Consider the following 26,339-nt stretch of genomic DNA (forward strand, 5'->3'; position numbering starts at 1 on the left):
ATATTTCAGTGGAGTTGTGGTGAGGATTACAATGAATGCTTTTTTTTTTTTTAAAGATTTTATTTATTTATTTGAGAGAGAGAATGAGAGAGAGAGCACATGAGAGGGGGGAGGGTCAGAGGGAGAAGCAGACTCCCTGCCAAGCAGGGAGCCCGATGTGGGACTCGATCCAGGGACTCCAGGATCATGACCTGAGCCGAAGGCAGTTGCTTAACCAACTGAGCCACCCAGGTGCCCTACAATGAATGCTTTTTATTTATTTATTTTTTATTTTTTTTAAAGATTTTATTTATTTTTTAGAGAGCGAGCGAGAGAAACAGCATGAGAGGGGAGAGGGTCAGAGGGAGAAGCAGGCTCCCCGCCGAGCCGGGAGCCCGATGTGGGACTTGATCCCAGGACCCCGGGATCATGACCTGAGCCGAAGGCAGATGCTCAACCATCTGAGCCACCCAGGCGCCCCAATGAATGCTTTTTAAAATGCTTTTTATATTATTAGGTCTCCCACTTACAGATACGTTACATATATCTTTTTGTGTATGTCAAATATTTTATTTAAAAAATAGTGATTTTGATTTGAATTTCCCTGATGGCTAAGGATGATGAACATTTTGTCATGTGTCTGTTAGCCATTTGTATGTCTTCTTTTGAGAAGTGTCTGTTTATGTCTTCTGCCCATTTGTTTGACTTGATTATTTGTTTTTTGGGTGTTGATTTTGAGAAGTTCTTTATAGATCTTGGATATCAGCCCTTTGTCTGTAGTGTCATTTGCAAATATCTTCTCCCATTCTGTGGGTTGCTTCTTTGTTTTGTTGACTGTTTCCTTTGCTGTGCAGAAGCTTTTTATCTTGATGAAGTCCCAAAAGTTCATTTTCGCTTTCGTTTCACTTGCCTTTGGAGATGTATCTTGAAAGAAGTCGCTGTGGCCGATGTTGAAGAGGTTACTGCCAATGTTCTCCTCTAGGATTTTGATGGATTCCTTTCTCACATTGAGGTCTTTCATCCATTTTGAGTTTATCTTTGTGTATGGTGTTAGAGAATGGTCGAGTTGAGATACCACCTTACACCAGTTAGAATGGCAAAAGTTGACAAGGCAAGAAACAACAAATGTTGGAGACATTGTGGAGAAAGGGGAACCCTCTTACACTGTTGGTGGGAATGCAAGTTGGTACAGCCACTTTGGAAAACAGTGTGGAGGTTCCTCAAAAAATTAAAAATAGAGCTACCCTATGACCCAGCAAATGCACTCCTGGGTATTTACCCCAAAGACACAGATGTAATGAAAAGAAGGGCCATATGCACCCCAATGTTCATAGCAGCAATGTCCGCAATAGCCAAACTGTGGAAAGAGCCGAGATGCCCTTCAACAGATGAATGCATAAAGAAGATGTGGTCCATATATACAATGGAATATTGCTCAGCCATCAGAAAGGATGAATACCCAACTTTTACATCAACATGGATGGGACTGGAGGAGATTATGCTAAGTGAAATAAGTCAAGCAGAGAAAGTCAATTATCGTATGGTTTCACTTATTTGTGGAACATAAGGAATAGCATGGAGGACATTAGGAGACGGAAGGGAAAAATGAAGGGGGGGGATCGGATGGGGAGACAAACCATGAGAAACTATGGACTCCGAGAAACAAACTGAGGGTTTTAGAGGGGCAGAGGTTGGGGGGATGGGTTAGCCCAGTGATGGGTATTAAGGAGGGCACGTACTGCATGGAGCGCTGGGTGTTATACGCAAACAATGAATCATGGAACACTACATCAAAAACTAATGATGTATTGTATGGTGACTAACATAACATAATTAAATTAAATTAAATTAAAAAAATAAAAAATAAATAGTGTTTATAAGGTACTTGATGTGGTGCTGAATACAGTAGGTGCTCAATAAATGGTAGCTACCATTGTACTTATTACAAGTTCAAATTACGGGTCTACGTAGGAGAAGAAATGTCTGAGATAAGCATGGAAAGTATTCTGTTTGAAACCCTGTCTGACAATGAGCTACCATAGCCTCCTGGTGCTGAGAGAAAGTACCCAACCATCTAGAATCCTACACCAAATGAAATTGTCCTTCAAGAGAAAGGCAGAATAAAGATTCCAGAGTAAACAAAGATGGGGGGAGTTTACCATCCATGAGGTCTCTCTGAACCAAAGGATGCACTTCAGTAAGAAGGAAGCTGAACCCAGAAGGGAGATTGAGATGTAAGAAACAAGAGTGAGGGAAGACATTTTTAAGTGTGTTGGCCAAAATAAATGAACATTGACTAATTTTTTAAAAGATGAATTTGGAGGGTTAATTTCAGAGGGTTTAGAAATAAGAATGCAGTATTAGAGAAATATTAGAAATCAGCAACATGAAAGACACAGTAGGGGAATCAGAGTTAAACATTGTAAATGTGGGGTACCTGGCTGGCTCAGAGAAGCATGCGACTCTTGATCTCGGGGTCATGAGATTTTTATTATCAAAGGGATAATAAAGAAATCAACTGACTTTAGACTTGCTGAATTCTATGTTAAAAGTTACAGGTAACCAATAAAAGAACAGAGATAGAATATATAACTTCCAAGCTTGCATGTAAGAGAGGGAAATAAAACCCGACCTAGCCAATAGAAAGGAGAATAGAGAAAAAGGAGCAGAAAAATCATGGCAAATAGAAAATATTAATTGAGATGATCAAAATATTTCCACATATTACAAAAATGAAAATGGACTAAACTCTCCTCCTCAAGCACCAAGTCTCAGGTTGAATTTCAAAACAAAGCCAAGGGGCGCCTGGGTGGCTCAGTGGGTTAAGTGTCTGACTTGGTTTCAGCTCAGGTCATGACCTCAGGGTTGTGGGATCAAGCCCCGCATCCCGCCCCAGGTCGGGCTCCACGCTCAGCGGGGAGTCTGCTTGGGATTCTCTCTCTCCTTCCCCCTCGGCCCCTCCCCCTTCTCTCATGCACATGTTCTCTCTCTCTCAAATAAATAAATGAAATCTTTAAAAAAAAAAACAAAGCAAAACAAAACAAAAAACCCTGTCTGAGGTATCATAGGACATCTGGAGATGTGTAAATGGCAATTCCTACCCCAGAGAACTTACAATCTAGCTGTGGTGGCACATAAATGTGGCTAGCAGATCAGGACACAGACCCAGTCTGTCCTCTAGAATAGTGCTGCCCAATCTCTTTCGTGTCATAGAACACAGAGAAAATGACGTATTTGTATGGTGTATGAGGGCAGGTTGGAAGGGATCTGGTGGTGCTTATATGGGGCTTGATTTTTTAGTGCTTATATTAGGCTTGATTTTTTAAAAATCATGATTTTTTTATGTAATAAATTATGATGAAATATTAAATAGTAAATTTATATAAAGCCTCCAAATACAAGTTTTTAAATTTTCCAGTGAGTAATTGAGCTTACACCCATTAATATGACTTTTAAAAATCCTTGTGTTGCAAATGATTTCACAATCCCTGAGCGTGATATTTTAATAACTGACTCAAACTTTTGACCATAGACTAGAAACTTTTTACATAGAGGTAGTTCAAATTGTAAAACATTTTTATAACCATTAAAATTTTTCTGCATTTGAAATTATATTTAGAGAACGTAACGGCTCTTCCTTTTTTTACTGGCAAATATTCGATTGTTTATAAAAATGAAATAGATTTCAATCCAAACCCCTCTTTATGTCAAGGGTTTCAGAGTAATGATGAAGCTCTAATTTGTGCAATAGGCAGACATTCTCAGAGCAGATACTCCTCGGTCAGCTGATACACCACTGAAAAGCCCCATTAACCACCAATAAAAAAAGGTATCTAGTACATGTGACATTAGGGAATGGAGCTGCTCCTTGGCATTGTACCCATCAGGGCCCGCAGTGGACCTTCCCAGGTCTGCCCTACCCTGACTGACCATTGCTTAGACTATCCCCCAAGCCCCCTGAACCTCTACCACAGCAGCTCTTCCAGCAGCCCCGTAGGTCCCTGTCCACAGGACAGTGCTGTCACAGGTCCTGGGCCCAGAACTGAGCCTAATCCACAGCCCCATGGGCTCTCATGTGGAAGATGGCTCACTGACTGTGATGATGGTTAGGGATGATTATGGTGCCTTTGATTACATGTATCTTTATCTCCAAAATGCACTGGAGTTTCATAAAAGGTGAGACATACCCAGTAAGCAGGCCATTCCTGAGAGTGTCTTCTCTATGGGAGGTAGTAGGGAAAAGCTTGCAAACCATTGACGTGGAGACCAGGACTTTGGAGACAGGTAGGGCTGCAGTAAGAGGGTGTCAGGTTCAAGTCTCTCAATTTATAAATGAGAGGAGGACTGGGATCCAGAGAGAGAGGGGAAATTCCCTCTGGTCACACGAGGGTATGGATGGATCTACATAACCCCCAGCATCTTCCAATGTAAACAAGCCAGATCCCATGACCCCCAGTGGTACAGGAGGCCCAGGCACCTCAGCCTGAAAGCACATGTCCCTGGGGAGCCAGCCTCACCTTCCTCCTGCCCTGTGCCATGGTTTCACTGATAACCACTTTGGGTCCTTCATTTTCATTTCTTTAGAGTCTAGGACTAAGAATATAGGCATTTGGAGGAGGAGAATATAGACATTCCTTTGGAGAAAAAGAAGCATACTACTCGGTATAAAAGAAATCAAGGGCTGAGATTCTCTGCGGGTGAGAGGTCCAGCTCTCAAGTCTCAGGTTTAGACCAGAGAACTAAATTTCCCGTTTGGGCAAATGGTCTAAACCCCCACATGCATAAAAGTGTTGCTGCATGGAAATACTTTCTTCACTTGAAGGCAGACTGTCCCTTCGGTATCTTCCATGACTCAGATGGATTCTATCCAGATTCCCTCGGAGAGAGAACATTGCTTAGTGGTTACCAAGCTGGGTGTAGGTCCAAACTGGCTTTTACTCCCCCCTTGACCATGTCCTTTCCATGTGACCCCTAATCTCTAAGTCTCAGCTTCATCAGCTGTCAAATGAAAACAATTTGCCTTATTGCTTTACCCTGTATCAGAGTATCTCAACTCTGGCATTAGTGACATTTGGGAGCAGGTTATTTCCTTGTGGTAGGGGCTGTCTTGAGCCTTGAAGGATGTTTAAGAGCATCCTAGTCTCTACACCAGAAGCAATAACACCCCCCACGCCCCCTGCCCCAGGTTGTAAGAACCAAACCATCTCCAGACATTGCCAAATGTCTCCTGGGGGAAAATTGCCTCTGGTTGACAATGACTGCTCTCTATATTAAGTGAAACATTTGTGAGACACATGCCTGGCATGTGGCACCGTGGTTATGCCTTGGGTTCAGACCCATCTTTTCCATTTCTGAAAAGCCACTCAAACTCTCTGAGCATCATTTCTTCATTTCAAAATGGTAGACATCATCCAGGTCCACCTCACGGAACAATTATGAAAATCAGACAAGAGCTCTGAAATACAAATGCCAGGTCAGCCATCGAAGCTGCTGAGAGCTGCCTTGACACCCTAGTACTGGGTGGGGGATGTTTTGGTAATGAGGCTGCGTGGCTGAGTTGAAATCCCTCTTTAACCCGCAAAGTGACTTGCAATATGGAAGCACTCAATACATTTTAGCTTCTATTTTTATCCCTCCGTCTTACAGGTGAGGAAGCTGAGGCTCAGAAAGGTAAAGGAACTTGCCCAGTGTTACACAGCAGGGGACACGGAGTCAGGGTGGAATGAAGAAAATATTAACCCCAAAGTTGGGGCTACAGCCACGGCACGTGTGTGCTTGCCAATGACCACAAACGCCACGATGTAAATGGCAGCAGCCCCTTCCCCTAGCCAAGGGAGCCGCCATGTATAAAACAGGTCTCTGTTCTTATGGTTGGGGTTGTACCACAGGACAATGGAACAGGATAACTTAGATGCTTTTCTCCTGCTTTCAATTCAGAAAAGAGATATCTCCTTAAGAGCTGCTTCAAGGAAACTGAAGATGAAAGGTCAGAGCCAACCCCACCTCCACGCTATGAATCACTCCCTTGGAGGGCTGAGCTATGCCTTCCACATCTAGGCTCTTATTTTTAACTTTGCAAATCTTGGTTATTCTGGCTTCCTAGGGAAAACCCCTCTGGTGTCTGCAGCCTCACTCAGAGTCTGAGTGGTTGTTGTGAGCATCCAGCAGGCAGAAGGGGAGCACAGAGCAGGCTGGTCCTCTTAACTGGCTTCTCCTGGGGAAAGTTCCTGATCTCTGGGGCTCTAAAGCCAGCACTCAACAGCCACCATCACTCCTACCTCTTGTCCCCAAACATACTCAGTTGAGTTGCATTCTAGAGGGAAATCCCCCGCTCTGGGTCTTGCCTGGCCTTGGAAATTGTGCTGAGCTGAGGGTGCCTTCATGAGCTGCTGATTTGTGGTTACATAATCATAAGAAGGGAGGCCTACCCAGGGCACAGTGTCATAGCCAATCATACACTTCTTCCTTCCTAAGACTCCACTCTGGGCCCAGGATTCCAGGATTCCAGGCAGCTGAGAGTGCGAGCAGCACGTGAAGATCAGCAGAAGCCCTTTCCAACAGAGACCCGTCACATGGAAGAAGAGGAAGTTTCGGTGAGCTCATGTCAGTGCCTCCAGGAAGATGCCTGGCAAAGTCCTGAATGTGTCAGGGAGTGGAGTGTGGGGAGGGGAACGTGAGCTTTGGAGCCAGAGAAACCTGGGTTTGGAATCCCCGATCCAGGGGCACATGAACTGTCTGACCTTCACTAATCCTTAGGAAGAATTAGCTTTGTCTTTTTTTTTTCCCCAGATGCTGAAACATATTCCAAAAGACTTGTTATTTAACCTCTCCAGCTCTCTGTACAATCTGGCGATGCTACCAAACTCCGTGGGGGAAGAATGTACAAACAGCACAGCACGTAGCACATGGGAGTGCTCAGTAGGTGCTGTTTCATGTCCTTCCTGTAGCAAATCTTTGTGGAGCACCTGCTGGAAGCCACCATCCTGGGCCCAGTCCCCGGATGGTCACCACTCTGCACAAGACAATGCCAGAAGACTGGGATATGCAGTCGGCACTCACCTCTAACATGGACTCCTCTCCCACCAGCAGGCCACACAAGGCCACATGAGGCAAGTCATCTCCCTTTGCTGAATCCAGGTCTCCTCACCTGTAACATGGGCAGAACATTCCCAGGATCGTGGTGACTCCATGAGATCACACGCCTAATGCAGTGCCTGGCACAGTGAATGAGTTAATACATCTATTCTTTGCTTCTTCCTTTCTACCATCTGCCAAGAACTTGAAACTGCTCAGATATAGGGAACTTTTGAAACTCTTCTCATTGTTGCCTAAACCAGGACAGATATTGCCTGCCCCTCCTACCAGCTAAGTGACTATCAGTAAGATTGGGTGCTCCTCACAACCGCTGATACAGGTCACCATTTCTGTCTTCTGTCTTAGAGGTACTCAACTCTCCCCATTAAATCACCTGGGGACCCTTAAGAAATAATCAGTGCCCAGGGCTTTCTACAGAAGATTCTAGTGGACAGCCAGAATGAAAACCACTGGTTCTTTTTCAGTGGTTCATTTTTCATCTGAAGAGGTGAAAGCTCAGAGAACTGAAGTTAACTGAGTTCCTGGAGTCCAGGCTGGTTGTCCATAGCAAAACAATCCTCCCATTACCACATGTTCTCTCTCTTTTGATTTGGTTGGTTTGTCTGATTCAAAGAGTGAATGAGACTTGAGGAGGGAGTCCCCAGAGTTGGCCATCACAGAACAGAGAGAGCAGTCTCTCTGATTGGCTCAGAATTTCACGGAGTATCTTTACTCCACAGATAATTCCTGAGACATCTGCCATGACCCATGCTCTGGGCTAGACCTGGTGATGCAGTGTGAATGAGACACAGTGCCTGTTCTCGAGAAGCTCATAGCTGGCTGTTATGAGTTGAATTGTATCCCCATCCAGAATTCATAGGTTGAAATCTTAAAACCTAGTGTATTTGGAGATAGGATTTTTATTTTGTTTTATTTTTTGGAGATAGGACTTTTTAAAAATAATGAAGTTAAAAATGAAGCCATTAGGTGGGCCCTAATCCAATACAACTGGTGTCCTTACAAGAAGAGGATGTTAGCTCACAGGGAGAAGACCATGTGAATACACACGGAGGAGAAGACAGCCATTTACAAGCCAGGAGGAGGCCTCAGAAGAAAGCAAGCCTGCCAACACTTTGGTTGTGGACTTCCAGTCTCCAGAACTATGAGACAATACATTTCTGTGGTTTACACCACCCAGCCTATAGTGCTTTGTTATGGCAGCCCCAGCAAACCTCAGACACTGATTTTAAAAAGGAGACAGACAAGGAATTGGTCAACAAAAATACTCCACAATAAACATCAGGATGGCCATGAGCTGGGGTTGGTATGGGAGCCTAGAGGAGGTCTCCAACCCTAGAGGGAGGGTGTCAGAGGCTGACTGAGGAGGATCCCCTGGGGAAGAAAGAAAGATTCTGACTGAGTCTTAGAGAACAAGGAGGCATTTGCTGGGGGCAGTAGGAGAGTGGGATGCAGGAAAACAGACTAGGGATGTGAAGATGCAGCAGTGTGAGAGAGGACAGCCTGCTGAAACTGCAAGGTGAGTCAGGGGCTGGGGGGCATCATGCTGAGCTGACAAATGAGGCTTTGAGGTAGGCAGAGGTGGGTTATCTGAAGCCTCGTTATGTCCAGGTAATGGGCTAGGCTTGGATAAATAGGAATCCAGGAGGGGCAGTATGCAGGGCAGTGGCAGGTCAAGTTTCATGAAGTAGCTCTGATGATCCCTTGGAGGCTGGATTTGAGTGGAAAGACTAAAGGCAGGAGATCATCAAGGGGCTGCTGCAGCAGCCCCCTGAGAGAAGTGTTAAGGGTCAGAACTGGTGATAGGTCCAGGGCATGCAGAGGCCCTGGTGAGTCCTCTGGTGAAGCTCTGGCAGAGAATAAGGCAGCTTGGAGAAATGGTTTTTTAAGACTTCGTGATTGATGAGGTGAGAAAGGTAGGAGTAGGAGGAGTCAAGGATGACTCTCAGGGTTCTGGCTCGGACATGCGGGTGGATGATGGTGTCAACTGCTAGAGAAGAATTGTCTTTCCCTCCTGTCTTCGTCAGCACAGGCTGCCATCCCAAAATGCCCTAGAATGGGAGGGTGAGCAACTGTCATTGATTTTCTCACTGTCCTGGAGGCAGCAAGTCCAAGGTCAAGGTGGCAGCGTAACCCTGATGAGAGCTCCCTTCCTGGTCTGCAGATGACTGCCTTCTCATTGTATGCCCACATGAGCTTTCCTTGATGTGCACTTAGGGGGTGGGGGGAGGGAGAGGGAGAGAGAAAGCTCTCTGGTGTGTTTTCTTAGAAGGGCACTAATCCCATCAGATCACGGCCTCATGATTCCATAATCTCATCTTGCCCTAATTACTTCCCAAAGGCCATTTCTCCATAACTTTGGGGTTAGGGCTTCAACATATGAATTTTGGGGTTTCAGTCAATTCATAACACCTCTCCACTCAAAAGAGAGAAGTAATAGTGCCCCTATCTCAGCCCACTCCCTGATGAACCTCTTTGATGCCTTTAGGAGGAAGCACATGGGTTTATATGAATTCATTTATACTTCCACCCATCAGGGGAGGTGGTGGAAACAGAGCCTCTATAGGCAAGTTGGGGTAAGTGAGGAGTTAAAGTTGAAGACTTCTTCTGACACAAACAGGTTCCCATCCAACCCATGTGAGGCCCTGACCTAGAAATGGGATGTCAGCTGAATCGGATGCACCCCTGCCCTCAAGGATCTCACTATTTTGTAGATCCAGGGGCAACGCTCTTGGGAGGGTGGCTTCAGGTTATGAACGTCTTGCTTCTGGACATGAGGATCCTTAGGGGTGACCCCATCACTCTCCTCTTTGGGACAGGAATTCATCTAATGCTCCAGGCAGGGGACGGGCTGCTGGCCTGACTCCTAAGTTCCTGGTCTGAGTGAGCCCAGCTCAGTTTCTCAGGCTGACAGAAATTGTAACCCAAGTGAACTGAAAGCGTTTAACCTGTCTGACAGAGCATTTGCTAAGTCCAAAGACATGCAGACTGAAGGTCACTGAACAGGAAGACATTCTTCTAAAAACTGAAAGAATAGGGCAAAGGCTTTCACCAGAGCAGACTCTGCTCTCCCTTCCTGCCACCCCCCCACCCCCCTCCCCGGGACCTGTGTTTGCCCAGGGTTATCTGTAGGGTCACTGGGTCTTAGCTCTGACTGGCAGTGAAAGGAAGAGAAGCCAGGGCTACTGTGGTTCAAGTCCTCACTTGCTCTATCTCATTTGAACTCCTCCTAACTCCTTCTTTGTGAAGTGGTTGTTGGAGCCCATCTTGCAGTGGAAGAAATTGAGGCTCTGAGAGGTGCAGTACTTTGCCTAAAAGTAACATGCTAAACTTGCATTTGAGCCTGAATCTGGTTGGCTGCTAAGTCTATGCTCTTTTCATCATTCCATATTACCCACTGGCACACACACTCAGCACTTTCCATGGCTCATAATACTTACCCTATTCTCCTGTAAGTCATGGAGACTTAGATCCAGACTTTTCCTCTCCAGTGTAAATGAACAGTTTGGGGGCAATGACCTTCTTGCTTAACCCTTCATTCCCCGCCAGATCCAGCAAGGGACCCTATAAATAATAGTACCCAATAATCGCTTGTTTTTATTGATTTAAACACCTAGAGGCATGTATACCCCATGGTTGGTTCTACCGAAAGGCCAAAACCCACCAACCATGGGTGGCATTTTCCTGTACCCTGAGCTGATTGACTCTCACCACCCCAGCTTTCTTTCTTGCCCATCCTCTTGGGTAGCAGGAGCATCATTCAAGCAGTGAATTCTTCTACCCGGCAAAACTCTAATCAGAGGTGCGAAGAGTTGCTATGTTATCTGGGGAAGGTTGTGGACAGTGGTGCTTTGGACTCTACAAATTCCCAAATCTATGTTGCAAGGTCTGTTTTCAATCATCAGGCATTGTAGGCATCTCCTGGGGCTATAAGAAGAATGCTCTCATTTCAGGACAGAGTATAGCCAAGAGCCAACTTGGCAAGGGCCAGAGGGATATAAATTCAGAGTGACAACCTAAGGAACATGGTTTTAATAGAAACATACTTCTATTTCTTCTCCAATCACATGTCGACTGTCTGTTTGCATGGGGAGACCTGAGCTAAAATGAGGATTGTCAGAATTGGTAATTGAGGGGCTCTGCTTTTCCCCTAAAGCTCTCCTGTCCTCCAGATGACAACTATGAGAGATCACTTGGGTGGCTGGGGACTTCGTGAAGTCAGCATTACAGAACAGCCAGGGCAAGGTATGATTTGCTTTATGCCATGGGGTACAATTCTGACAAAATTTATTCAAGAAAGTGTGAACAAATCCATGGACTGTATTGGGTACATGCTAGGTGGCAATGTTTCAAAGGTGAATAAAACACTTCATTAAGGAGTTTGTGGTCCAATGGAGGATACAGACATGTAAAGAATTACCTACATTAGAATTATTAATGTCACAAATGACATCTTTGGGCAGGGGCTGGGGGGTGGAGAAAAGGCAACTTCACAGAGAATGCTTGGAAAGGCTGAACAGGAGACTTCAGGATGGATGAGGGGGAAAGAGCATTGCAGGAAGATGGAGGCATTAAAAAAGAGTACAGTGTTGGGGAACTAACCTACTAGAGCTTGTCTGCACCCAAGGTCATGTTTTCAGGCATGGTGGAGAAGTAGGAGATGCCTCTGGACAACTGAATGGAGGTTAGATTACTCATGGCCTCATGCATCACACCAAGAAGCTTGGACTTTCCCTTTAGTAACAGCATGGGAATAACACGGTCAGAGGTGCATGGTGGGTTGAAGGGGACCGGGATGAGGGCTGAAGGAGACCAGGATCCAGGAGACGAAAGGATCTAAAATGGGGCCAATGTGGCGGTACAGGAAGGAGATGATGGAGACCTGAACCAGGACAGGACAGTGGGACTGGAGAGATAGGAAGGACCAGGGAGATAGCTAAGAAGCACCCTTCAGTCAATTTGGACTCTACAAATTCCCAAATCTGCCAATAAATCAGCTGTTGCCTACCAAAGACCCTTCCAGGTTACCAGGTGCTCAAGATGGACATTGTCCTTCCTGCAGGATGCTTTCATAAAAAGAAATGCAGAGGTTCAGAAAGGAATGCATTCTCATGGACATATGGGATTCACTGTTTATAGGGCTCCTTCATGTGCATTCTTACTTGTCATTACAGTAAGAGAGGCACACATTGTTAGTATTTAAAATTATGTTTGGGTTTTTCTGATTCTCAAAAATATATAGAAGCAGTAATTGTGGAATCCTTAAAATACTTAAAAAAAAGGAGTAGGAAATTAGAATTGCCCTAGTATCCAGATTGATAATGAGTTAATTTGTCGGTAAACCAGTCACTTATAACACAACGTTAAGTGAAAAAATACAAAACGACATTTCAATCCCAATTTTATAACAATAACAACAAAAGATATTTTTCTAGCTTTTATTGTGGTTACAAAATTGGGATTGAAATATAAATAAGATTTACTCTTTTTTCTTGCATTGCATTGCAACCTTTTTTAATGTTAATAAATCAAAACTGCAAGCCTAATTTCGCATTCCTGGACAATACTCTAACATACGGGTGTGCTGTAATTTATTAATACAATTATCTGCTAATAGATGTTGAGGGACATTTAGGTGATTTCATACATGGACATTTTTGCTTTCATCAATATGCTTTGCTAAACACCATGTAACATGCATTTCCTCCCTTTTATTTCTCAATTTTTCTTACAGCAAATTCCTAGAAGTGTAACATCTGGGTAAAAGGAGATGTGAATTTCAAAGACTCGATACTTAATTGTTGATTTGTCCGCCACACCTACCCACAGGGAACGAGCCAGCTTCTATTATCCACCGTCATCAGCACTGATCATTATCTTTAAAAAAGCTTTGTCAATCTGATACACATAAAACCGTATCTCCTCCTGGGGTTAACTGGAGCGTCCTTACCACTAGTGTGGTTCAACGCCTTTTCTCGTTTTATAGATGAGGAAACTGAGGGTGCGTGGCTTGCCCAGACAGTGGACCCAGGAAGCCGCTGAGGGTGACGGAAGGCCCCCCACGCAGACTCCCGGGGCAGCAGACTTCCCAGTGTGTGATTGATACTGCCCCTTCGGTGTGGGAAGAGTCGCCCCAACTTCTCCATGTTGACTGGGTTTCCTTTCACTGGGACCGCACCCTCAGGAGCTGCAGAATACGCCCTTCCTCGTGAAGGGCAGCGGCTCCCTCAGCCTATCAGAGGACCCTGCCGCGGGGACAATGCATGCTGTGCTCTGGGCGGAGGCCACAGGGATGGCACATGCTTAGGTGGCTGGTTTCTGTTGAGCTCTTGGAAAGAAAATGACACAGGGAACTGAACCCCGTGTTCTTTTGAGAAAACAAGCCTGGGCTGTCAGGCCGCTGCCAGAAACCCTTCCTTGCTGCCTGGGTGCAGGCTCTGCAGCCTGGCCCACAAGGCCCCTAGAACCCCACCTGGCCCACCTCCGCCACAGGGGCCACACCGGGGTCCGTCATGCCAGTATTGTCTGCTTCCGCTGCGTGTTTTCCTGGAATCTGCCTGTTTCTTGTCCTTCTGGGCTCAGTTTCAATGTGGCCTTCTTCAAGAAGCCGTCTGCCTCTTCGCTGCTGTCAGGGCCTTCTGAGCTTACTCCACCTGAAGTCCTCCCCTGGGGATAGGATTGGTTGTTTATGTGTTGCTCTTTCTTCTCCCGAGAAGGCAACGCGTCTTACTCACCCCTGAGCCAAGAACCCACCCAGTCCTGGCCACGGGGCTGCACATTCTAAAGGTGAATGGACTGAGTGGGTGTTGGAAATCCCACAGGGAACCTACAGGATTCCATGGGAGGTGAGCTGCGGACTCCTTCATTCACTCAACGTGTGTTCACCGAGGGGCCACAGTGAGCCTGATGCTGTTGCGCACAGCGATATAACAGATGTTCCCGTTCCAGCACCGAGGAGTTCAGGTTTCCAGCAGCCGTGAGTGTTGGCAGCCCTCAGCCGTGTCCCTCTATGGGAATGTCCTCGGCCGAAGAGAAGTGCCTAGCCCAAGCTTTCACTCCCTCTTTGAGGCAGCGTTCATCCAAAACAGGTCAACGGGAGGGTCTTGTCTCAGTTTGAGACAATGCTGAAGGGCCATCTGCCCAGCCCTGTTCCCCCCACTGTCTCACAGGGCTTGATCCCAAAGACTCTCCCCAGGAAACTTCTTGGGTGCGCATCTCCGTCTCAGAGTCTGCTCGCTGGGGATCCCACCCTGTGACAGTGGCAAGCAAAACACACATGACACCTGTCTCACAGAGCTGTGAAGCTGGCTTTGTCATCAGACCCACCTTTGTTTCTCCCTAAGCCTTCTCCTAGAACATCCAGCCCCATTAGAGGGGTGCTCGTGGGTCCACTTGCCCATGGCCCAAGCAAAACTCTTGCAGCCACACCGTTCCCTGTGGTCACAGTTAAGACAAGAACAGGACTGCAACATTTGTATTTGTTCCATAAACCTGGTATGGAGTGTCTTCTGATGCCCGGCACAGAGATACGTAAGGTGCAGCTCTTGACTTCTAAGACCATCGTCTGGACAGGAAGATGGACAAGTAACCAGACAGTTGGGGACATACGGGGACAAGGGCCCCAGTGAAGTCCTACAGAGTGCTATGGGGGCTCAGAGGACATGGTGATGGCCTATTCACGGGGCCAGGGAAGGATTCCCGGAGAAGCAGAAGGAGGAGAACAGGGTGAGGGCAGTGTTGATCAGATAAAGAAGGAGAAACGAATTTCAGATTGAAGAAATATGTGCATAAAAGCACAACTAGGGATGAGTGAACCAGCACATTCATGTCCATTGTTCATTGAGCTCTATGACACCTGAATGAGGGTGTCTGCAGTGATCCTTATCCCTATTTTGTAGATAGAGAAACTGAGGCCCTGGGAAGATAACTAGCTTCTTTGTAGCCACTGGACTTGAACCTGAGTCTTCTGATACCAAATCAATGGCTCTGTTTATTGCCCTGGTCAGCAAACACTGAATTTTTCTCCAGTGGCCAGCACTGTGCCCAGTGAGGATTAAAAGGCATGTAATAGCAAGGCTCGACTCCTGATGAGCTTGCATACTGCATAAAAAAACCAAAACAACATGATAAGGTCATGGGACCAAGGCTGGACTAAAGGTTCATGCAAATGCCCTGGGATCATGGCAGAGGTAGGCCCCAGAGAAATGTGCTTAGCCCTGTTTAATATTTGGTACCAGTGATTTGGACAAAGACATACAAAGTCCACTTATCACATCTGTGGCTGACATGCAGCTGGGAGGGATAGAAGAAATGATTGATGACAAAATCAAACTTCTAAATGATCTCAGTTGGCTGGAACAATGAGCCAAATCCAGTGAGATGAAGTGCAGCAGGGGGCCCTGTGAGGGCCAGCATTTCCCTTCAAACAATCAATTGTGTGAGAATAGATGGGAGCCCAGCCCGGCCCCCCCACACCGCCCCCCACCCCTGCCATAAAGGAGAGATCTAGGGACTTCCCCAGGCCTCAAGTCTAACTTACACCAAGTATTTAAATTAAAAGTGTAGCAAACTAGCACACCCTTAGTCTGTGTGAAGGTTATGGTCAGAGCTGTGGCGCACCTTTAATGGGACATTTCGTGAATCACTTTGGAGGTGGCCTGATCTGGGGGTGGGGCAGCATCTTCACGTGGAAGGAGGAAGTTACGTGTGCATTTCTTCATCTGAACAATTCTCCTGCACCTGCCATACGACTGGTCCTGGATAATGTGGCATGTTGGTCGAGGACACACTGGGACCTGGCAGAGGATTGAACTTACATTGTGCTGTTCATCTGTTGTGTGGTTCTGGGAGTCACAGAAGCTTTGCTAGGCTTCAGTATCCTTATAGAACGGGGGCACATCCATTTCAATTTCAAAGGGTCTTGTGAATAATGAATGAGATCATGCATGTAGAATGCTAGACACAGGGTTTAGCCCGAGATGGTATTAAAAACATAACACATACTGTTTACTGTCCAGACAAATCCAGAGACATCTGTAAATAGGCAGTGGGACCCCAGGTCCCTTAGACTTAGGTTTAGAGCCAGGCCTTCAGTCTTCAGATAAGTTTCAGAAAGGATGATTTTTCTTTCTGTAATTATGCCTTTCTGATTTGGGTGTGTGTGCATGCGTGCGTGCATGTGTGTGCGTGTGTGTTTTCAAGTGCAGTATAGTTCAAGATTGTTGAAGGACCCAGCTCTGGAATCCCTGGGGCATTAAACAGGTGAGAGAGACAGGCATCCACCTACCTCATGATGCTCCATGGCAGGCCCGGCCCGTCAGGTACCAGAAGGCATCTGAATGCGGGTAAAGGTCAAAGCTATGTTGGCTGCCAGGGAGACGTGGGCCTGATTTCCAAGTCCGGGCCAGGGCGTCCTCAACCCACTTTGATTCCAGTTGATCTCCAGGCCCCTGGGGCTCGGTTTCCTCATCTGAAAAGTAAGAGGATTAGACTAGCTGAGTGCTTTCTAGATACGCACACTTGGAAAAGTGCTGCCTGGGGGTGCCTGGGTGGCTCAGTTGGTTAAGCGACTGCCTTCGGCTCAGGTCATGATCCTGGAGTTCCAGGATCGAGTCCCACATCGGGCTCCCGGCTCGGCAGGGAGCCTGCTTCTCCCTCTGACCCTCCCCCCTCTCATGTGCTCTCTCTCTCTCAAATAAATAAAACCTTTAAAAAAAAAAAAAAGAAAAAAAAGTGCTGCCTGTGTTGACGTCAGCTTGGTGACGCTCCACTCAGCTACATTCCGAGCACTCCATGTCAGCCTAAAGGGGGAGAAAGTCCTCCTGGCCATGGGTAGCCAGGCAGGAAAAAACAAAAAAATACTGGCAGGTCCTTTCCTGCCAGCTTCAGCAGCTGCACTCCTGGGCCACGGTGTTGAGTTCTTCTCCCTGCTCTGGGGGAAGAAAGGAGACGCAGCTGCTAACACTCCCGTGAGCTGAGCTGCTCACGCATTTCTTTGAGTGTGCCCAGGATATTACAACTTGAATTAAGCAGTGAGAGTGTATGCTTTCCATTTCCGTCAATAAATCTCTTTGAAATTGTATTTTTGATGACAGCGTTAATAATGAAGTGACAAACGAGTTGGAGACTCAAGCTCACTTTGCATTGCAATATGGCACATATATACTTATCTCAATTGACAACTTCTGTTAAGAGAAATATTATCTACAGCATAATTAGATGCAACTTTACATTGTGTTTTTATTTCAAATGAAAAAAAAATGTCCTGTTAAAATGACAGTGTTAGATTGCCAACTGTCTTTTTCTGGAAAAAATGGTTTTTCTTTCTGAGGTAATGCCTTTCCCTTTTGAGGGGCTAGGGTGTTAAAACTGTCATCCTTTTATGAAATGACATAGCAACTGGTGGAAGATGTTTTTGTTTTTATTTTAAATTATTTCTAATTGTATTACTTGGAAGAATAACAGGTTAATAAACTTATGGGTATTTCCCTCTTTAAAAAAACATTTCCCTGGTCCAGGAAGTACAAACAAAACAAAAGCCTGAAAACAAATTTAGAAAGAATTTATGCATTCTATTCCTACAGTAAGGAGGTAGATTTAAAACCATTAAATAAAATACATGGTTGTGATGGATGGTTAATTTTGTGTCAACTTGCTCGTGCCACAGGCTGCCCAGATATTTGGTCGAACGTTATTCTGGGTGTTTTTGGATGAAATTAACATTTAAATCAGTGGACTGGGTAAATAAGATCGCCTGCCCTCAACGATACAGATGGGCCTCACTCAATCAGTTGAAGGTCCAGCTGAGTAGAACAAAAACGTTGACCCTGCCCGGAGTAAGAGAGAATTTCTCCCACCCGACTACCTTCAAACTTGGGTATTGGCTTTTTTGCTGACTTCAGACTTGAATGAAAACATTAGCTCTTCCTGGGTCTCGAGCCTGCTAGCCTTCAGACTTCAGTTCTCCTGGTTCTCAGGACTTTGGACACAGACTAGAACTGAACCACCGGTCTCCAGCTTGCTGACTCACCCTGCTTGATCCTGGGACTTGTCAGTCTCCATAATCATTACATGAGCCAATTCCTTCTTTTATATATATATATATATATATATATATATATATATATATATATATATATATATATAATTTATCCTTGACTCCCAAACCCAGTGTATTTAGAATCAACCAGGCTACATTTCCCTCAATATACAGCTCTGAAAATGTCACCAGAGGTCCCTAAATAGCTCATGTCAAATAAAAAGAGCAACTGCTCTCTGAATCCACTTCTTTGGGACCTTCTGCCTCTCTCACTTAGCCCCTGTTTCTTCTGAGTAGAATGACCTCCTTCCCATTCCATCTTTATCGTCAAAATCTTACGTGTTCTTGAAGGCCAGTTTCAAGTGTCACTGCCAAAGGAAGTCTCTGTTTTGCCTCCGCTAACTGCACGTGATTACGTCCACACAGCACGCGGCCACCATGTCTTAGCATCGGGCTCCACTTTACTGTGTGCTTATCTGTCTATTTCTGTTTCTTCCCTCCCCGTTGGGTGGACAGACAGTGCTCAAGGGCAAGAGGTGTCTTTCTCTCTTCCTCCTGTGCTAGCGTAGCTAATAAATATGGGACGAGTTGAATGCAATTGAACAGTTCTCCCGAGCTCATCTGACTGAGACAACCCACACAAAATTGTTGGGTTCTAAATTTGAGCGGGAAATCTCAAGACATCAAATATCATCTCCTCCGCGCCATCTCCCTACCGTGGAGTCAGGATAAACCTGAAACGGCCCTGTCTTGGAATTGGTTTTCTTTGGCAGCAGCCCTGAAAAGGCCTCAGGTGTGAGTGGGAAGGGAAAAATAAAGTCCAGTTTTCAAATCTGGAAAACAACAACAACAACAACAACAGTAGGAAGTGTTGGGATGGATTTTTTTCTGAAGTTTGTGAGGAAGATGCATTCACCCCCCACTTAGATTTACCCAGCAAGCTTCTTCCTGTAAGACGAGCCACCATGGCCATGCAGCATCTGGGGGCTACCCAAGGCAGTGGCGCTGGTACTAATCCGCTAATTATAGATGGATATGCATACAGCTTAGCATGGCATTCAAGGCTCTTTTAGCTTAGTCTGACCCTAACCTACAGTTACAACCTTATTCCTCCTCCTCTTCGGCTCACTCAATTCAGCTCAGTGCAGCTGAGCCAACATTTGCCATATCCTGCGCTATGCCAGGAGACCAGAAAGGCATTGAGGATGCCAGGATGGAGAAGATCCAGGCCATTTCTTCAAGAGGATCAACATGAGGTGGTTCTCAAGGAGAGCTGTTCACCAAACAGGGAAGGGAGAAGACAGAGGAAGTTAGCACGCTGAGCCCTCCTGCAGAAAACAGCGACACCAGACAGAGCTGGACTTGCTTGTTGTAGTTCTTGTGGATGCCCAAGTCAAGTGCTTATAAGAATAGATTTCTATTTACTTTCTAGGGATTATAATAACATTTTTAAAAGATTTTATTTATTTATTTGAGAGAGAGAGTGGTAGGGAACGGCAAAGGGAGAGAGAGAGAGAGAAGCAGACTCCTTGCTGAGCTGGGAGCCTGATGCAGGGCTCAATCCCAGGACCCTGGGATCATGACCTGAGCCGAAGTCAGACACTTAACCTACTGAGCCACCCACGTGCCCCAATAAGATTTTTAAAAATTACATTTTGTTGCTATTGTTGTATAGTAACCTTATTCAAATTACTTAATGCTTACTCAACTTTAAGATGAATGTCAACATACATAGTAGCTTCTCAAAAAGCGTTTTGCAACCAGAGTGGATAAGAATGCTCCATAGATTTTCAAATAGTATTTTATTTCTACCAGTTTGTGTACACATGGTATACAGCAGTGTTTGATAGGCTGTGTTCCTGGGGAGGGGAAAGGAGGGGCGCTCAGGAACCAGGACCTCTTCTAAGTCACATTCAGGCGTCACTTGGTGACCCCACATAGATCACTTTATTTTTCTACCCCTCCCTCATGCCTGACTTAGAAGACAAGGAATATTGTATCTGTCTTATATCTACCTCCTCCAAAGATAGAGGAAGATGATTTAGAGCCCAGGAGACAGTGAGTACCTTTGGGAAAATAGAAGGCAAGATTTTTTTGTCATTCTCTCTCCCTCTCGTTCCTTTGCTGTTGCTCTTCTTTGCCAAAGACAGTTTTTCATGACATGTTTTGAATTTTCAAGGCTGGTAAGACCTCCAGCTTGGAAAACAAAAGCACTTAACTGCTAGAATGCCCTGGTTTAGATGTCAAACTCGGAGAAGCTTGACAAATACCTTGAGGGTGAAAGATGCGTGTCTACCTTAGAAGTAAGCACAGCCCTGGGGGACAGCTGTCCCGCCCGGGAAGGGTCCTGGGGTCAGGACACCTGGGTTTGAATTCCTGTGCTGCTTTTCATCAGCTGTTTGACAGTGAGCAAATGAATTCACTTCTCTGGTTCTTACTTTTTTGGTATATAAAATAATCATATGTTATCTATCTCTCTTACAAGGTTTCACATCCACATAGACTCTCCATATAATTGCTCTTGTAGCTCATGAACTTGGAAGATGACGTTGTATGGAAGGCTCCTGAAGCTCTGTACATCTTTGATGCCCCATGGAGAAACATCTCTATCTTCTCTAGCTTCACTCACTCCCATGGTGACCTAGTGTTTCCTGGCCTCAAATACCATCTACATGTTTGTGGTTGTCATCTACCTAGACACTCTGCACCTCCTCTTGAATGTCTAACAAGCATCTCAAACTCAACCTGCTTCACCTACAAATTATCCCCATCTCAGCACATGGCAGCTTCCTCCAGCTGCTGAGGCTCAAAACCTCAGAGTCTTTCTTGACTCCTCTCTCTCAAATCCATGTTCAAGCTATCAGCAAATCCTGGAGGCTCTCTTTAGTTTCACCATATATTCCAGAACCCCACCCCTTCTCACCACCTCTCTCATTAGCATTCTGATCCAAGACACCATTTGCCTTCACCTGGATTCTTGCAACTGACCAGACTCTCTGCTTCTGGACTTGCTCATTTAGAAACTCTTCTCAATACAGCAGCTAGCACCATTCTATTTTAAAAAACTAAGTCCAGTCCTTTCACTCCTCTGTTCAAAACCTTCCCAAGATGCTTCACTTCTACAGAGTCAAGCCAAAGTTTTCCCACAGTCCCCATGGCCCCCGTACCTCTCTGACTTTTGGCTCCTTCCACTCCAAGCTACACTCATCTCTTTGCTGCCCCTGGGTACCCCAGGCTCTCTCCTGCTCAGGGCCTTCACTCCAGTGGTTTCTTCTGCTTTCAGTACTAGCTTCCCAAAAGTTCCATGTCTCGCTCTCTCACTTCCTTCCACTTTTGTTCAAATGTCACCTTCTCAACAAAGCCTTCCCTGACTACCCCCATTTAAAACTGCACCCCAGTACCAGCCCTCCTGATCCCCTTCCCTACTTTTTGGTATCCATAGCACTTTTGACCTTCCAATATGCTATATTTTACTTACAGCTAGAATATAAACTCTGTGAGAGCAGATAGTTTTATTTTTTTGTTCACTGATGTATTCCTCTGCAACCATGACTGGCCCCTAGTAGGTACTTAATAAATATTTGTTGAATGAATGAATGAATAGCATTTTCTATCCTGTAAATAACAGTAAGGAGCATCAGTTCATGTACCCTTGAAAACAACCACTGGCTACATTATCTTCCATTTACAGACTAAAAAAGCCTAAGCTCTGAGAGATTAAATAATTTGCTTCAAGAGTGTGTGTATGGACAGATTAAATCAGGTCTCACAATCTGCAAACCCATGCTCTATTGCATTACATTTGAAAATCACCCTAAAATTTATGCTTAAAAAAAATTTTTTTTTTTAATTTCTGGCCTTACCTCCTTGCATCATTCCTTCAGGCTCCGGCATCTCTGAGGACAGTTAGGTGAGAAGGGATTCTGTGCCCCACACATATCCCACAGTGATCTGTACATGTGCTGAGTCTTGGCTCTGTTCCCAGAGTCTTCTCTGTCCCCTCTCCACTGGGGCATGAGAGTGTGGAAAACCAGGCTGGGGAGGGTTGGTGTCTCATGCAAATGTTGGCAAGTCCCTTGGCTTCATGTCCCAGTGCCTGACACCACCTCCCGTCTCTAGGCTTCTGAAACAATTTTTTCCTTTCTTCACACAGCTTTTGTCTTCCTGCTCTTAGCTTGACGTTGTGTCTGGCCACACAGGCCATGCTGGCTATTTTTACTGACAGCGGCCACCAGCGCATATGGTTCCTATTACCACAAACTGTTACCTTCATTGAAACCAGTTTGCAAATGAGTGGACTGCAGACAACAGGGAGGTCAAGTCCACGTGGCCACTCACGGGGCTCCTGGGATTGGCCTGGACAGGTATGTTGGTCTTCATGAATGTCCTTGAAACCAAATTGGGCTGGACAAAATACTGATTAATTACACAGATTTTTTTTTTTTTCCTTCTTCTTTTCCTCCATGCTCAATTCAGTAGGTTTTCAGTGAGGTCGAATTTCAAAGACAGGCTGCCTTTTATAGAGAGACAAATTTGAGTTGTGTTTCTTTCCATTTGGGGAGCTGGCTCCATGATGATATCTAGATGGGACATGATGCATGTTAACCCCTTGGGGAGTGACAAATGATGCCAAACAGCTGTCCCGTGAAGAGAATACGAGTAGATGATGGGATGTTCTGGGTCCTGAGCACCTTCTGCCTCCAGGAAGACGGGTAGAGACACCCAGAGCATCAATGCTATTGAGAGCACCTCCCTCAGGATGGAGAATACCTGAGAAGTCACAAAACATTTTCAAACACAGCATCTCATTTGAGTCTCATAGCCTTGCTTCGAGACGGGGTTTTTCATTTCTGTCTTCAAGGTGAGGGGAGAGAAGCTTTGAGGGCCTCGCTCACTTCCCCAGGTCTCCGTGCCTAGTAAGAAACTTTGGCCTGGAGCTCACGCCCCACACTCTAGTTGCCTGAATGGCCTGAAACCAAACCAGGCGAGGCTTGTTCAAAGGCACAAGCTAGCAGCTTGCAGCGGGGCCTGATGGGGCGTGTCTCATCGAAACTGGAAGTTGGCATTGAGACCCAGGCTCACTGTGGCTTCTGAAGCTGCTGCCTCTCCAGCTGCATGGCCGTAAGAGGGGTGGAAACAAAGAGCATCTTGAGCTATGGCAATGTGCTGCACACAGGCCCTCCAGAGCGGCGAGGAGGTAAAAAGGAGAGCTCTGGAGAGGGAATGAGTCTGGAGCTCGGGGCAAGTCGTTAGGAGACCCCTTCCAGCCTGAGCGGCTGTAATCTGGGACCTTCCTACCCAGCCCTCCAAGGTCTTCTGGCCTCCGCTCTCCCCTGCCGACCAGGTTCCAGCTCTGCTGTGTCCTTTTAGCTTGTCAGACATACACACAGCTTTTTCCCACTTCAGGGTCCTTGGGCATGTTATTCTCTTTACCTAGAACACTCGTCATCTGTTCTTTGCCAGTCAGTTTCCTACATAAATGTCCCCATCTCAGAAAGTCCTTCCTTGGCCACGAAAATGGGTTGAATAGTGACCGCCCCCCCACCGCCTTCAAAAAATATGTCCATGTGCCAACATCTGAAAACTGTGGAGGTGATCCTGTTTGGAAAAAGGGTCTTTGCAGGTGTAATTAAGTTCAGGGTCTTGAGACGACATCATCCGGTATTTAGGGTCGGCCCTAAATCCAATGACAGGTGTCCTTAGTCCTTATAAGAAGAAGAGAGAACGTGGAGATGGGCGGAGAGAAGAAGGCAGTGTGAAGATGAAGGCAGAGACTGGAGTTGTGCAGGTCCACGCAAAGGAATGCTGACAGCCACCAGAAGCAGGACGAGGCAAGGAATGAGTCCCGCCTGGAGCCTTCAGGCCGTGTGGCCCGCTGATACCTGCCGTCAGAAGTCTGGCCGCAGAGCTCGGAATAGAACTCTCTGCTCTTTTGAAGCCACTGAGTATGTGGTCATTTGCTCCAGCAGCCCTACGTGTGGAATGAGTAAGTTCTGACTTTTCTGGCTTCATGTCACTCCCCATGTCCCTCCACACTTCACGCTGTCACACTCCTCTCCCCACTGCCCCCTCCCTCCTCAGTTCCTTTACACATGCAGCTCCCTCTGCCCAGAGGCCGCCAGCCCCTTCCCTACCCGGCAGACTCTAACTAGTTCTTCCGGACCGATGACAGAGCCTTCTAGGGGAAGCATGGCCGAGTGTCCGTCCCCATGGCCCATCGTTCCCATCTCTGCTCATGCGGTGTCTCAGTATGTGGCTGACTTCCCAGTAGGCTCTGAGCTCTTTGGGAGGCCAGGACCAGCCTCGTTCCTGTCTGTAACCGGGCACCCGGCGCTGGGCCTCGCACTGACAGGGCACTCCACGCAAGGGTGGTAAATACTGACTCTTTGCAGAAAATGGCTATCATCGTCCACTTTTTAAAATAGGCCTTTTTTTTTTTTTTTTTTAGAACAGTTTAGGTTTACAGGACAATTAAGATTGTATAGAGTTTCCATATACCTTGCACCCAGGCTCTCCCATTATTCACGTCTCACGCTGGTAGGGTACGTAGGCTACAGTTAATGAGCCAATATTGGTGCACTATTATTAACTACGGTCCATGTTTTAGTCAGATATCCTCAGTTTTTACCTCATTTGTGGTTTTCGTGGTTCCCAGATCCCATCCATTACATTAAGTGGTCATGTCTCCTTAGGCTCCTTTTAGGTGTGACAACCTTGACAGTGTTGAGGGGTACTGGTCAGGTATTTTATAGGCTCTCCCCCTCTCGTAATGTAATATCTTTCTCACGAGTAGACTGGGGTGATGGGTTTGTAAGAGGAAGCTCTCACAGATGTAAAGTGCCACATCACATCATCACGTCATATCAAGTGTGCATCTATCAACATGATTTAGGACCGTTGATACTGACCTTGATCACCTCACCAAGGTAGTATCTGTCAGGTTCCTCCACTGCAAAGCTATTTTTTCCCCCTTTTTCATACTCTGTACCCTGGAAGGAAATCACCATCAGCCACTACAATTTGTTCTTAAGCCATCATTATGCTTTGATTAACTAAGTGGTGCTCTAGAAACATCCACCATTGATTAATTGTCCCAACACTCTAAATGGGAAACTGAGGGTCGGAGGGGTTTCCAAGGTCATAGAGACAGTACGAATAGAGACGAATTCAGTTAGGTTGGACTCCAAATACCCTTTCTATACTGCTTCCCCAGAGTACTAATCAGCTAAATCCTTAACATGGACTTCCAAGTGTCCTGGGTCTTGCTTTGCTGAGAATGAAATGGAAACCTAGATTGGGAGCAGTAATTTACCATCTATAGTGCCTTTGGAAGCATCTTAACATACAGATTTATTCCATGTACCAACTTAAATCTCTTTATGCACTCCCAATACCATGAGCATCAACTCACATCAGCTCTGCCTGGAACACTGAGGGCATGTGGGACAGTAGCTCTGGCAATCTGGCTCGGGTATTCCGCACATTCAGAGCTGAGAGGCATGGGAGGACAGAAAGTGCTTTAGGATTGTTGTCAAGGCTATAGGGAAGATATGCAGGATAACACCCCAAAATATCAGTGTTTAAGGGACTTGGAGGTCCAGAGAATGGTTGTGACCACCACAGGCTCCCTATTCAGGGAGATATTGGCAGAGCTGGAACCAGAAACATCTTTAGTTTGGCTCAGGACTCTTTTTATTTGAGAGAAGTGGCCTCCAAGAAGCGAAGTCATGGTTGATCATTGTTCACACTCGGCAGGTTCCATTGGTAAGAAGAGGGTCTAAGACAGCATGGTACTGGCACAAAAACAGACACATAGATCAATGGAACAGAATAGAGAGCCCAGATATGGACCCTCAACTCTATGGTCAACTCATCTTCAACAAAGCAGGAAAGAATGTCCAATGGAACAAAGACAGTCTCTTCAACAAATGGTGTTGGGAAAATTGGATAGCCACATGCAGAAGAATGAAACTGGACCATTTCCTTACACCACACACAAAAATAGACTCCAAATGGTTGAAAGACCTCAATGTGAGACAGGAGTCCATCCAAATCCTAAAGGAGAACACAGGCAGTAACCTCTTTGACCTCAGCCGAAGCAAGTTCTTCCTAGAAACATCGCCAAAGGCAAGGGAAGCAAGGGCAAAAATGAATTATTGGGACTTCATCAAGATAAAAAGTTTTTGCAAAGCAAAGGATACAGTCAACAAAACCAAAAGACAACCAACCG

General features: G+C 45.8%; 1 long non-coding RNA gene across 2 annotated transcripts in view; it reads right to left on the reverse strand.

The window, feature by feature from the left end:
* The window catches only part of LOC145717090 (uncharacterized), a 418,260-nt gene that overhangs the window by 126,269 nt on the left and 265,652 nt on the right, over window positions 1-26,339 (reverse strand). For both annotated transcript variants that reach the window (XR_014140106.1, XR_014140107.1), the window contains exon 3: window positions 16,358-16,540. This is a non-coding gene — a long non-coding RNA (uncharacterized LOC145717090). The remainder of the gene's footprint in view (window positions 1-16,357; window positions 16,541-26,339) is intronic.

The sequence above is a fragment of the Leptonychotes weddellii genome, chromosome 14 (assembly GCF_054177405.1).
Source record: "Leptonychotes weddellii isolate Sample4059 chromosome 14, ASM5417740v2, whole genome shotgun sequence".
In the NCBI taxonomy this organism is placed as follows: domain Eukaryota; kingdom Metazoa; phylum Chordata; class Mammalia; order Carnivora; family Phocidae; genus Leptonychotes; species Leptonychotes weddellii.